The following is a 12076-nucleotide window of genomic DNA, read 5'->3' as shown; positions in this document are numbered from 1 at the left end:
AAAAATTGGGGCATAGCGGTTACGATATCTGAGCAAGAAAAATATCCGCAAATTTTATTTGACTTATCGAGCTTGGTCAAAGACATAATGAATGTAAAGCAACAACCTCGTAGTATATTGAAAGGAACCTCGAATAAACAACCGGATCAGAACTATAATAATTTAAGTATCATGGTAAGCACCAAGGAGGAAGCAACCCCACATAGAAAAATAAAAGCAGAGGCACCCCAAAAAATCCAATGGAGGGACAATTTTATGGGGAATTACAGTGATACACAGAGTTCCACCCGCCAAACCTGACGCAAAAGTGTACACTGCGGACTTTTCGGGAGACCTTCGATCAAAGGCCAGAACAAACTTGTTAATTGAGGAAAACACTGGCAAACCAGGTCAAACGCAAAAAATATACCAAAGTCTCAAATTTGTTTCCTCGAATGTGGCGGGCTTACAAAAAACCCTGAGACAAGCAACAGCTATAGATACATTGCTAGAAGGTGACATCCTATGCCTACAAGAAACCTGGGCAACAGAACCGGTACACTTGGAAGGGTATGCGGGTTACCATCAATCTGCTACCAAACATAACCATTACGGAAGACCATCAGGCGGTATCACGACTTATGTCAAACACGCAAAACAACTAACTGTTAGGAACATAAATAGCAACTCAAACATGCTACAAGTATTGCTAATAGAAGGAAAAAGCGTCAAGGAAAACATCGTCTCGTTGCTTGTAATTAATGTATATTTAAATAGATCAGCTCAATGGAAATTAAAGGTCATAAAATCTATGATTACAACAATACAGGAAATTCTATGTAAATATCGGTCATCGGCGAAAATGCTCGTGGGTGATTTTAATTTGCATCACTTAGTAACAAAACAGTACGAAAGAATTTACCTAACATGCGCCAAAAGACTTTTTAATAATTTCTTACTAGATTATGAACTTAATTCAGCTGAGTATCTACAAAAAAGCTCAGACCCAAACAACCAAGGGAGACCCACATTTAAGAACTGCTCCATAATTGATTGTATTTTCCTATGCAATCAGCTTGCTAGCAAAATTGAAAAGTTTGAAATTAAAACAGACGACACAAGTGATGATGCATTACTTCAGGTAGAACTTAATGTCACTACCAAAGAACGAGAAAAAATCATAACGGTTTCCCAATCAACAGGCTCCGAAGAACATGCCCTGGTAAGAAGAATAAAATGGAATATTAACCAGGTGACGGCTCTAAAACATTGGAAAGAATATACAGAGGATAAACCTGGTGTTGCGCCTAATAGGGAAAATTGGACAGAGTTGACAAATGACCTGAAAACATGCTTGAAGACAGCTGAGCCCAACTCTAAGGAGATGATCATTACACAATCCACGGACAATAATAAAAAATTGATTGATATAACTCGTAACTTAAAAAGGGCAAAAAGAGCATATAAGAACGTAGGCTCGAAAAATACACAGTACAATGAATTGTATAAACAACAGAAACAACTGCTCTGGACAATCGAGCAAAATACGCTTGAAGAAGAGTGGATTCAAATCCACGAATTAACAAAACCTCACAAACAACGACAACTCTGGCACTATATAGCAGAATTGGATAACAACAAAGTAGTCCGGAGTAATGCCGTACATGCCGACGCATGGGTGAGACATGTGGACGCAATATACGTGGAAGGAAGATTTCACTAAATGTGGAAGCTCCATGGTGTACATAGAGAGCATAAATAACGACGCGGAACCCACAAACCCCATAAATCTAGCTATGCTCAAAGACCAGGACGTAAGAACTGTTGAAAAAGTGATCAAAAAGATAAGGAAAGATGGGGCACCAGGACCTAACGGCCTACTGGCTGCAATGTTCAGGGAAGATCCAACTTATTGGGGGAGAGTCTTATCCTCCTTATTCACCAAATGCCGTTTACAGGGCAAGATGCCAGACTCGTGGCGCGGGTCAATCTTACAACCCATATTTAAGAAGGGCGATAATACAGAACCGAAGAATTACAGATGAATAGCCCTTCTGGAGATTGAGGGGAAAGCATATGCAAATACCCTGCTAACAGAATTAACCAGATGGGTTGAAGAAAACGAAATTCTCCCCTTATTATCAAACAGGGTTCCGCAAAGGCTGCTCGACAATTGACAACGTCACAGCAATATCATATCTAGGTCACCAAGCCAATAGCAAGGATAATAAACCAGTTTAAGCCAGTTTTATAGACTACTCAGCAGCGTTTGACGGAGTGCCACGTTGCAAGCTTTGGTCCAAACTGCGCAACTGGCAAATTCCATCTGGCCTCCTCAATGCCATTATTTCGCTATATAGCAATACCTGGATCAGAGTCAAACTGGTAAATCATATTACAACAAATAAGTGTTTTACAAACCGGGGCTTAAAACAGGGATGCGTACTTGCGTACTTGCCCCAACACTTTTTAACTTATATACAGCAGACTTCGGCAAGTCGATCCAAAATGCTAACCTAGCAGTTCCAAAAATAGGTGCGAACAAAATTCAAATTTTACAATATGCGGATGACTTAGTGGTGATGGACCACACGAAAACAGGCTTACAAAGGGGCCTCAACGCTCTCAATGATTACAACCTGAATAATGAATTAATGATAAACCCAGAAAAGGCCAAAGTTTTGATCTTTGGGAACTGTATAAAAAAAATCCTAAAATGGCATGTGGGAAAAGAGACAATAACCGTCTCAAAGTTTTATAATTACCTTGGGTGCTGGCTGAGCGACACAGGAAAAGCTACTATGCGCTTACATCAAATGAAATCGAAGGTGGAGTCCACAATATATGCTCTGTGCAAGTTACAAGAGAACATGCAGAGCCCCACCACCATCCCAATTAGAAAGGTGCTACAATCAAAAATAAGGGCAGTCGCGGAATACACCCAGCAGGCTTTCCCCGGAAAAATGACCCCAATGATGGGCAAAGCGCAGTGTTGGGCGTACAAACGCATCTTCAAACTACCGAAATATACCAGTAATAGCTGGATTCGCCCGGCTTGGTGCACCAGAGCAAAGAATGCTTAGGTACGCATGCAAAATACTACTATTCAGTACTTAAGGTGCCGAACGGGAGTTTGAAGAGCAGGCTGAAACCCATTTATGACGGCTTACCAAATCCATGGCAGGCTTATATGCAGAAAGCAGTAGAAGTTTTGGCCTTGGCAACACAAAACTGGAGCCAGGAAGGCATAACCTACCCGATTATTAAAATGGCAATAAACAAACAATGTTATCGACTGTCAAGAGAAATCGACTTAATAAATCTTGAAAAAGGAAGAGGTCAATCTGGGGTAATAACAACTTACAAGGACCACAAATCCCAGCCTTATCTTGATCAAGCACTGGGGAGAAAGGCCATAAAAACATCCAATGGGCAAGACTTGTACCTCTCCCAATAAAAGAACTAAATCCGGGCTGGAAAACCTTGGAAAATAAAATCTGCTGCAGAATATGTAACTTCAAAACAGAATCATTGTTACATCTGATGTGCTGCTGTACGGGGTTCTCACAATCCCGTCGGAGGTTACTAAAGCCAATATGGCTACGAAAAGGTGTCCGAACAACAAAAGAAGCAGTCATAGCCATATTCTCTTGTACAGTAACAACGGATCTGGCCAGAATCGGGAGATACAAGCAGGACGTTCGCTCCAGACTTGACAAAGACAATGGACTCGGATAATCCTAGAAAATAGTCTCGAGGTGCACAAACCAAGTTGATACTATGGTGATAATGTCTTTTTAAATTTAACTAATTTTTAACTTTTATATAATGCCCATATTGTTTTATGTTTTTATGGAAAGAAAAATGCCATAATTGTTATTGAATCGCCTTCTTTCTTACCTTGCTATATTGCAAATGGTTTTAAGTAACTGTGCAATAAATACATTTTTGATTTGATTGAAATAGTCCCAATACACAAAAAGGGAGCTAGAGATGACCCCACCAATTACAGATTGATAAGTCTGATCAATGCTATGCAGATGGGATTTGGCCGGATGCTTCTGCATAGGATTCAGACATGGACCGAGGAAGGGGATATTTTTTCCCAGTATCAGGCGGGCTTCAGAACAAAGACAGGGACAATGGACCAAGTATTTAGATTCCTTCTAATTTATTGGAGGTTGTGCTGCTAGGCAAAGGCAGTCTTTACTTAGCATTTATCGATTTGAACACTGTCTTTGACCTGGCACCTAGTTCCAGGCTATGGGACATGCTTGGAGAAATGGGCATACCCCACTTTGTTCTTAATCTACTAGTTCGTCTGCATGAGGGGAACTTTGCCCAGGTTAGGTGGGGAGACCAGGGCTAACTAACTGAGCGCATCCCTGTCAGGAGAGGAGTAAGACAGGGATGCGTTCTGGTACCAACCCTCTTCTCCCTATACGTGAATGGAGTAGTGTACTTCCTCCTGGAGGAGCCGGCAGACTCACTTACCCTGGGGGGGAAAAGATACCAACCTTGTTGTTCGCGGATGACACGTTGTTGATATCCAAGACCCCAGCAGGCCTACAGTGCTTAATTGACAGAGTCCATATTTTTTGCGAAAGTCGGGGTCTGATCATGAAACGCCAGTAAAACCAAATTCATGACTTTTAACCCCCACAAGGCATGCAGGCGAGGACCACTCCTAGGTGGGACTCCCCTTGAAAAGGTTGACACCTTTGACTACCTAGGCGTAAGATTCTCCGATAAAATGTCATGGCGACCCCACCTAGGTAAGATGATGGTTCACAAGTGCAAGACTGGAGCAATAGCAAAAGAACATCGCCTTTCCCACACTAGGCCTGTAGCTCCAGCCCTTCAGATATACAACACTAATTCGGTCAGCACTGCCCTTTACGGAGCTGAAGTTTGGGTATTTGAGAAACTAGACGAGCTTTGCAGATCAGAATATAAATTCTTAACAGATCTAGTAACAGCACCAAAATACATTCCCCTCACCCCATTACTAATGGATATGGGCAGGCGATCGATAAGCGACATAGCTTGGCTGCACCCTTTATTGTTCTGGGCCCGCATTAGGAGGACCCCTGAGCTTTCTCCTTACGCAGAGGCCCTTACTGATGTTATCAGCCTTGACACCGGGGGGAAAATAGGCTGGATACGTGATACCAAAAAGATGCTATCTGAAATTGGGCTTTCTGGATGCTGGACCAGTCAGGAACCCCCAAGGAGGGAGGAACTTAAACGCCTGTACTGGGAATGGGTGGACCAACGAGAGATCAGTAGGTCCAATGTGGGCAAATTGACAACTGAATTCTACTCACACAAGCAAAGTAGATATTATGAGCCTTACCTTGACTTAATCAATGTACCTAGAGATAGAACACTCTACATGCATCTTAGGTATGGCTCTCCTGGGTGAAGTGACAGCAAAATGGTCCACAAACAATGGAAAAGATTGCCCAGCTGCAAAGCCCCTGTGGAAAGCATTGCCCACTTACTGTTTGTTTGCCCAGTGTATAAAACACCATGGAAAAATTGGCTGAGCCCGCTTTGTCGGCAGCTAGGCACACGGGATCATAATGTTGCACTCCGTATTCTTAAGTCAGACTCTGGACCTTTTTTATCTTGCTGTGTAGCAAAGTACTTGGGTCAAGCTTGGCTGATATGGTGGAAAGCACTTTCAAGGAAAACATAGCTCCCATTGTACAGACGATAGCCAGGACTGTAAAGTCACAATAGCACTGCCGTAAAAACTATCATGCACAAGAACTTTATTTTTAAATACTGGTAATTAGCCCAAGTAAATTGAAAGTCTTTTCATGTATTACACTATAACATGGTGAATTATTACTTGTTTTTAACTTGATTGTAGGACGATTAAGTGTATATTTATTACTGTAACTCTTTATTACCTATACTCATTTTTATGGCTATGTTACCATTGCTTTATGATGCTTTTCTGACTTTTATGTCGAAATAAAGCTTGTGATGATGATGACATCTACTTTCCCAATGAAGAACATACCAGTTGGAGGTTATATACATGTGCTGTGGAGTAGCGGTGATCTTTCAACATAATGAACAATTTCCCGAAATTGAGAGAGAATCCTGCACAGTGGTATGCAAAAGTTGACAGATTTGTTAAAATGTCTAACATTTTGTGGACAGATGTGAAAACATTCTTCGATATTGTTGTGCCAAGTGATTTGTGGGCTAAGTGTAGAATAGCTGTGCAATGGCCACGTCCTGAACCTCTGATACATCCATGTACTCATGCACCCTCACCTGTAGTAATGAAAAACATACGATGAGGTGATTACCTTTTTGAAAGGAAAAGTTCCAGTGAGAGACATTGATTGGCTGAAAATCAATAGAACTACTCAAGAGTGAAAGGAGTCAGTGCATGCTTACTATGAACGATTGTTGCAGGGGTTTAAACAGCACAGCAGTCAAGAAAATCCTGGGAAAATTAATATGGGGAGTTTTGTGTCACAGTTTGTTCTTGGGTTACGACCAGAGATCAGTATGCACATACAGCAAAATATGATTTGCTGGCAGACAAAGCCATGAGATGAGATCCTGAAGTATGCTTAATATTCTTTTACAATATCTGACTAAAGATTGGTGGACTCTCTGAATATCCTTATGGAAATCAGCACCATGCCAAAACTAACTCTATACATGAATGGGAACAAGTACTGACTGTCCTCATGCAATGGAATAGAGAAGAACACCTGACAGAGATCTACAACCATGAGCCATTCTGCAATGCAAGGAATCTGAAAAAGTATTGTAGCTGGATTTGGTACCATGGGACAACATGGAACAACTATGTTAATATTCTTTCAAAGATCCTGTACAATTCGATATTTCCCATTATGTTTCTGTAAACCCATAATAGGTGAATTGCAATGTCTTCCACCAATTACTTTTGAAATTCTCTGCTTTAACATGCTCTCAATTATAGGTGTTATTCCTGCAACCGTCTCTGGCGTCAAGTTATAAAGTGGCATCCTTGGGGAAATTGCATTTGCTTTTGAGTGATTTGAATGGGTTCTATACCTTTAATCAGTCGGACATCCTTTCCTGTAAAATCCCATACTTCCCTATTTACTGTATTTATCAAATCAGGAGGTAAATCTTTAACTGTTCTCACTAGGTACAATCCTATGCTGTTCCTTGTTGGGCCATTTTACATTCACCATCCTCATAATGTGTTTGGAATTTAGCACCCTTCCGTGTACAGTAAAGAACTCTTCCTAGTAGGTTTACAGGTTTAGAGTCACATTACAAACTGATGAATTTCTTCAAATGAACCTATTTTTACAGGCATTGTCTCTGAGACTGGATTTGTAATTTGTTTATTTGTAACTCTTACAACTTGGACCTTTTTGCCTGAGAGGAGAAAGTCAGGGATATCAGCTGTTCTTACAGTGGATCGGGTAGCTATGGTATTAATAAGAAATTACACTTTTTGGCCATTAACTTCTCCTTCTAAAAATGGCACGCTCTGGTCTACTTCTAGGACTGAGCCAAGTACACAATCTTTCTCCCACCTCAGGCACCTTCATTGTTAATTTGCAGAATCAATATGTTCCTTTTCCAACATAGGAAACTGCTGGAAGTTTTGATTTTGAAATGGGTTTGGATTTACTCTTGGTACCACACTCACAGTAAATTAAGGATGTCTCATGTTCTCTGGGGTCACTGGGACTTGATGAACTGGCATCATAGGAACTTGCAACTGTATTGGTATTTGCATTCTTTGTGCAGGCATCTGGACTGGAATATTCTGCATCTGTGTCTGATTTGATCCCTCTATTTGCCCACCACAAATCACTCTATTAGAATTCTGTCTACACTCCCTCTTCCAATGCCCAGTTTTGTGGAAATAATGACAAGTTGTCGACTTCTGCAATGTTGCAATGTCTATCCCAGAATGTGGAGCAATCTAAGTACCTCTACCCTGTGAAAAGCCAACTGCTCTTTGGGCAACTTGACCTCCAGCTTGAAAATCAACCCTTTGAATTTCACTAACTGTCCCTCCAAATTAATGATTCCGAAATCCTTTCTGTGCCAATTTTGTCTGTGCAAGCATGATTTTCCCCTTCAGTCTTTTGTGCTTCATTTCTTGCTCATAACTACAGTGCAGTACATTGATGAACAACTTGTGGCATCATATTCATGAGAAGCTTTCAAACAGGATACAATCACAATATTAAATCATTTGCCTGAAAATGGACATTTAGTGTTTCCAATCAAACTGCAATATTGGTAGCAAGAAGCCAAGTATTTTAGACACATAATTGAGAAGAGAACAAGAAAGATGTCAAAAGAGAGAGTGCAAAAGAGTTTAACTATGAATCTTTCAAGAAATCGGGGAGAAGTCAGAATGTTCCTGGGAATGGTTGGCTACTGTAGACAGTGGATACCAAACTTTTCCCTAGTGTCCAAGCCTTTATAGAGTCTAACGCACAAAGATGTGCCTTATCTGCTTCTATGTCACAACAATTGCTTGAAAGCTTTCCTAGAGCTGAGAGAAAGTCTCTGTCTTGCACCGGCACTTGGACTGCCTGATTACAAAAAGATGTTCACATTATTTGGTAGTGAGAGGGAGTGCTGTAGTGTCTAATTTCTTACTCAGATGCATGGAGATTCCTGACAGGAGAACTGTTGCCTTATAAAATCGTCATACAGTAAGACTGCTTGCTGTGCCTGCAAATGCACTTGTGAACATCAGAGATGGCATGATACTCAATTACTACAAAGAACTGGCTGACGTGGTGCGTTCTGTTTCTCACCAGGTAGGCACTTTCAAAGCCATTCCATTTCAGAAGCAGTGCCATGACCTTAGTCACTGTGACTGGGTTTTGGTGACAAAGCATGTGCAGATGTCCTGTTTTGAGGCAAGGTGGAAAGGCCCCAGCCAAGTTATTCTTATCACAAATACTGCTGTCAAGTGTGCTGGGATACCTAATTGGCTACATACATTGCACACTCAAAGAGTAGGGTGTCCAAATGAAGAAGTAGTCTTCTTTGAACCTGGTCAGGAATATATGACGTTACAACACATGCACTTACAACACATGCTTTTACAACACAGTCTTTAGATCACAACTACCATTACATTGCATGATTTTTCAACACATGCCATTGCAACGCATTTTTATAAACTACCATTACAACGCATTCCATTACAACGAATACCATTAAAACACATACCATTACAACACATTATACTTTTAGGGCAACAGTAGGGTAAGTGTTGGATAGTGTAGGGGTAAAAATTACTAAGAGTTGGATAGTGTAGGGGTACAAATTACTATTCTCACTCCAGTGAGTACAACAGTAGGAAAAGTGTTGGATAGTGTAGGGGTAAAAATTACTATTCACATGTACCCTAAAACCCACACCCACCCTAATACTAAAACAATCTCCATTACTTACCTTATAATGCATTGTAATGGCATGCGTTGTAATGGCATGCGGTGTAATGGCATGTGTTGTAGCAACATGCGTTGTAATGGCATGCATTGTAATGGCATGCGATGTAAAGGCAGTTGCTTTGTGACAGTTGCGTTGTAAAGGTAAGTTGTTGTAATGACTGCGTTGTAATGGATGTTAACCCCTTGTCAGGGAGCACCGGTGATAGCACAGTCAGGAGGACAGGAAACGGGTAAAGAACAGCAAGATCTCACACTAGAACAAGTTCTGGAAATATTGCAACATGTTTAGGAAGTACCCTCTGGAAAAAACGTTGGAGTTTCAACAAGACAGTTGAATGACCCAAATGAAGATGTGAGTGTGAGACAAGGATAGATCTGTGGATTTGAATGGCCAAGTGGTAAAAGACAATTGAGATCAAGTGTGTCAATTGAACAAATAATGCCTACAATCATCCAAGAAACAGAATCCAGTGGTATAAGTGACACAGAAGAGGATTAGCAGACACTGAGGAGATCCAAAAGAGCAAGAATACCTTGTGCAGCTATTCAGCACCTGAGCGGACCTGCTACTCGAAAAATGTGCCAAGTGACTAAAAAAAAAGTCCAGATGAACTGAGCTCCAAGTTGTTCAAGCCTTCATGGTATGCCACACTTACAAAGACCATTGATTAAACAAAATATTTGAAATAAATATTACAATTGAGAACTTTATGAACATTATTCATTAACATTGAGGCTAAACATAGTAGCTTCAATAATAAAGTGAAGAGCTGTGTTAATGTCAAGAAATAAAAAGTTTGAAATAATATAAAGAACTAATACAAATAAATAAAATTAATTAAGAAGATTTACCTAGGTCCAAGGTTGCAGTAGAAAAGTAGGATTAACACATTTAGAAGAAGACGGAGTAGGGTTTAGGGATGACTCACAAAGATTATTGTACATAACACTGAGTGAAATATCTGCAAGTCAACTTCGAAAGGAAGAAGCAGTTTTGTTTTTTCCACAAGGAGAAGGTAAGCCAGAAATTGAATCTACTTGCTGCTACTGTTCTACTCAAAGGTCTAACTGCAGACAAATGTGTTTCCTTACCAATACTAGATGCAGGATAATTTTAGGTGTCACATTAATAGTTGTACTAATAGTTATAACATTGTTTGTGAGATTAAAATTTACACCTGAAACTACAACATTTGCACACAGAATAGATGAAACAAAATTAGAGTCTTCATTTGTAGATTATTGCAAAGAAGAATTTTCAACTAACGTTTATTCTAGATTAGATCAAGAATATACTAAGTGTGGGCGTAGTGCTCCACCCGCGGAGTGTGCATAGTGCTGCCTACTTCGTGGTCCACGAAGTAGGCATAGCAGGCAGGCTACGCACACGCCACGGCGGAGCAGAGTTGCCCACCACCCGCCTCCCGCCCGCCCTCATTTTAAAATCCCTTAAAATGTTTAAAAGTAAGGAAAATGACTTACCTGAACTGGGTCGTCCCGGGGCTCCCTCTTCCTGCTCTTTTGCTGACTTCTTCCTCACAAATGCGCATGCGCTGGCGCCCGCGCATGCGCATTCGTGAGGAAGAAGTTGCCGATTAGCAACAAGTGTCTCTGTTGCTTTGCTGGCTGTGAACACAGAACTAGTGGCTATTAGATCAATGGTTTTACAAGGTTCCAGTCATTTTGTGGAGAGAGCGGCTTGGAGCTTAGCAGCTCTAAGACCAAATATATGTTTTTTCCAAACAGAAGGCGATGCTATGTAAGAGACATCTACTGGTGTGTAACACCCTAATAGATGTGGTGGCTGTATTTGACTATCTAGGCACAAGACGTACACCAAACATGTGCTGGGTACTGCATCTAGAAAGGTGGCCCTAGCCCTCAAGATCTACAACATCAATTTTATTGGGTCAGTCAGCCCTGGGTCAGAGTTTTGGGGTCCACAAATACATAGAGTCGTGTTTTAGTGGAGCAGAGTTTTCTAAGATCTCTATTAAATCTTCATGCCAATACCCCATTGACCCCTTTTTATCTCGACCTGGCCCTAAGAATGATCTCTCAAAAAATGAGTACAGACTCCTTACCTTTTGGCATTGATTTTGGTTATAAGGTCATTTTACAAATGTATGGGCCACCTTAAACCAGAATTAGGAGGTTGCCCACTATTGTAGTATCGAATCCCAATATTGGTTGGTCCAGTTTTTCCATTATATTTCACACTGTCACTTAGATGCTTTTGCTGTATATATACTTTGGGTATTGTAATACATTTACATAGTTTTGCACTCTACTGTAGCATGCAATATCATTGCTATGGTTGATAGAATTTAATATTGTGATGCTAAGTCTTCTGGATTTCCTGGATTCCTTGCTGCTAGTATGATATACCTGCTGTTAGTTTTTTTGTCTAGAATCTTTAATCGGTTTGGATTTTTTTATTTGTGTAGTAGTTTTATCCCTTTAACATGCCTTGGTGATATTGTATCTTGATATTTTATTCAGGATAATATTCATGTATTATCCACTTTTTAGGTATATTTATATGTTTTATGTGATGGATCGGGCTGTACTTTTATGATTCCAGTGATCAATAATAAAGCTTGATGATGATGGGTTTACAAGGTTGATTGGCTTTTGATATTTGT

Source organism: Triturus cristatus, chromosome 5_1 (genome assembly GCF_964204655.1).
Source record: "Triturus cristatus chromosome 5_1, aTriCri1.1, whole genome shotgun sequence".
In the NCBI taxonomy this organism is placed as follows: domain Eukaryota; kingdom Metazoa; phylum Chordata; class Amphibia; order Caudata; family Salamandridae; genus Triturus; species Triturus cristatus.
The sequence above is the reverse complement of the archived record's forward strand: the minus strand, read 5'-3'. Positions refer to the sequence as shown.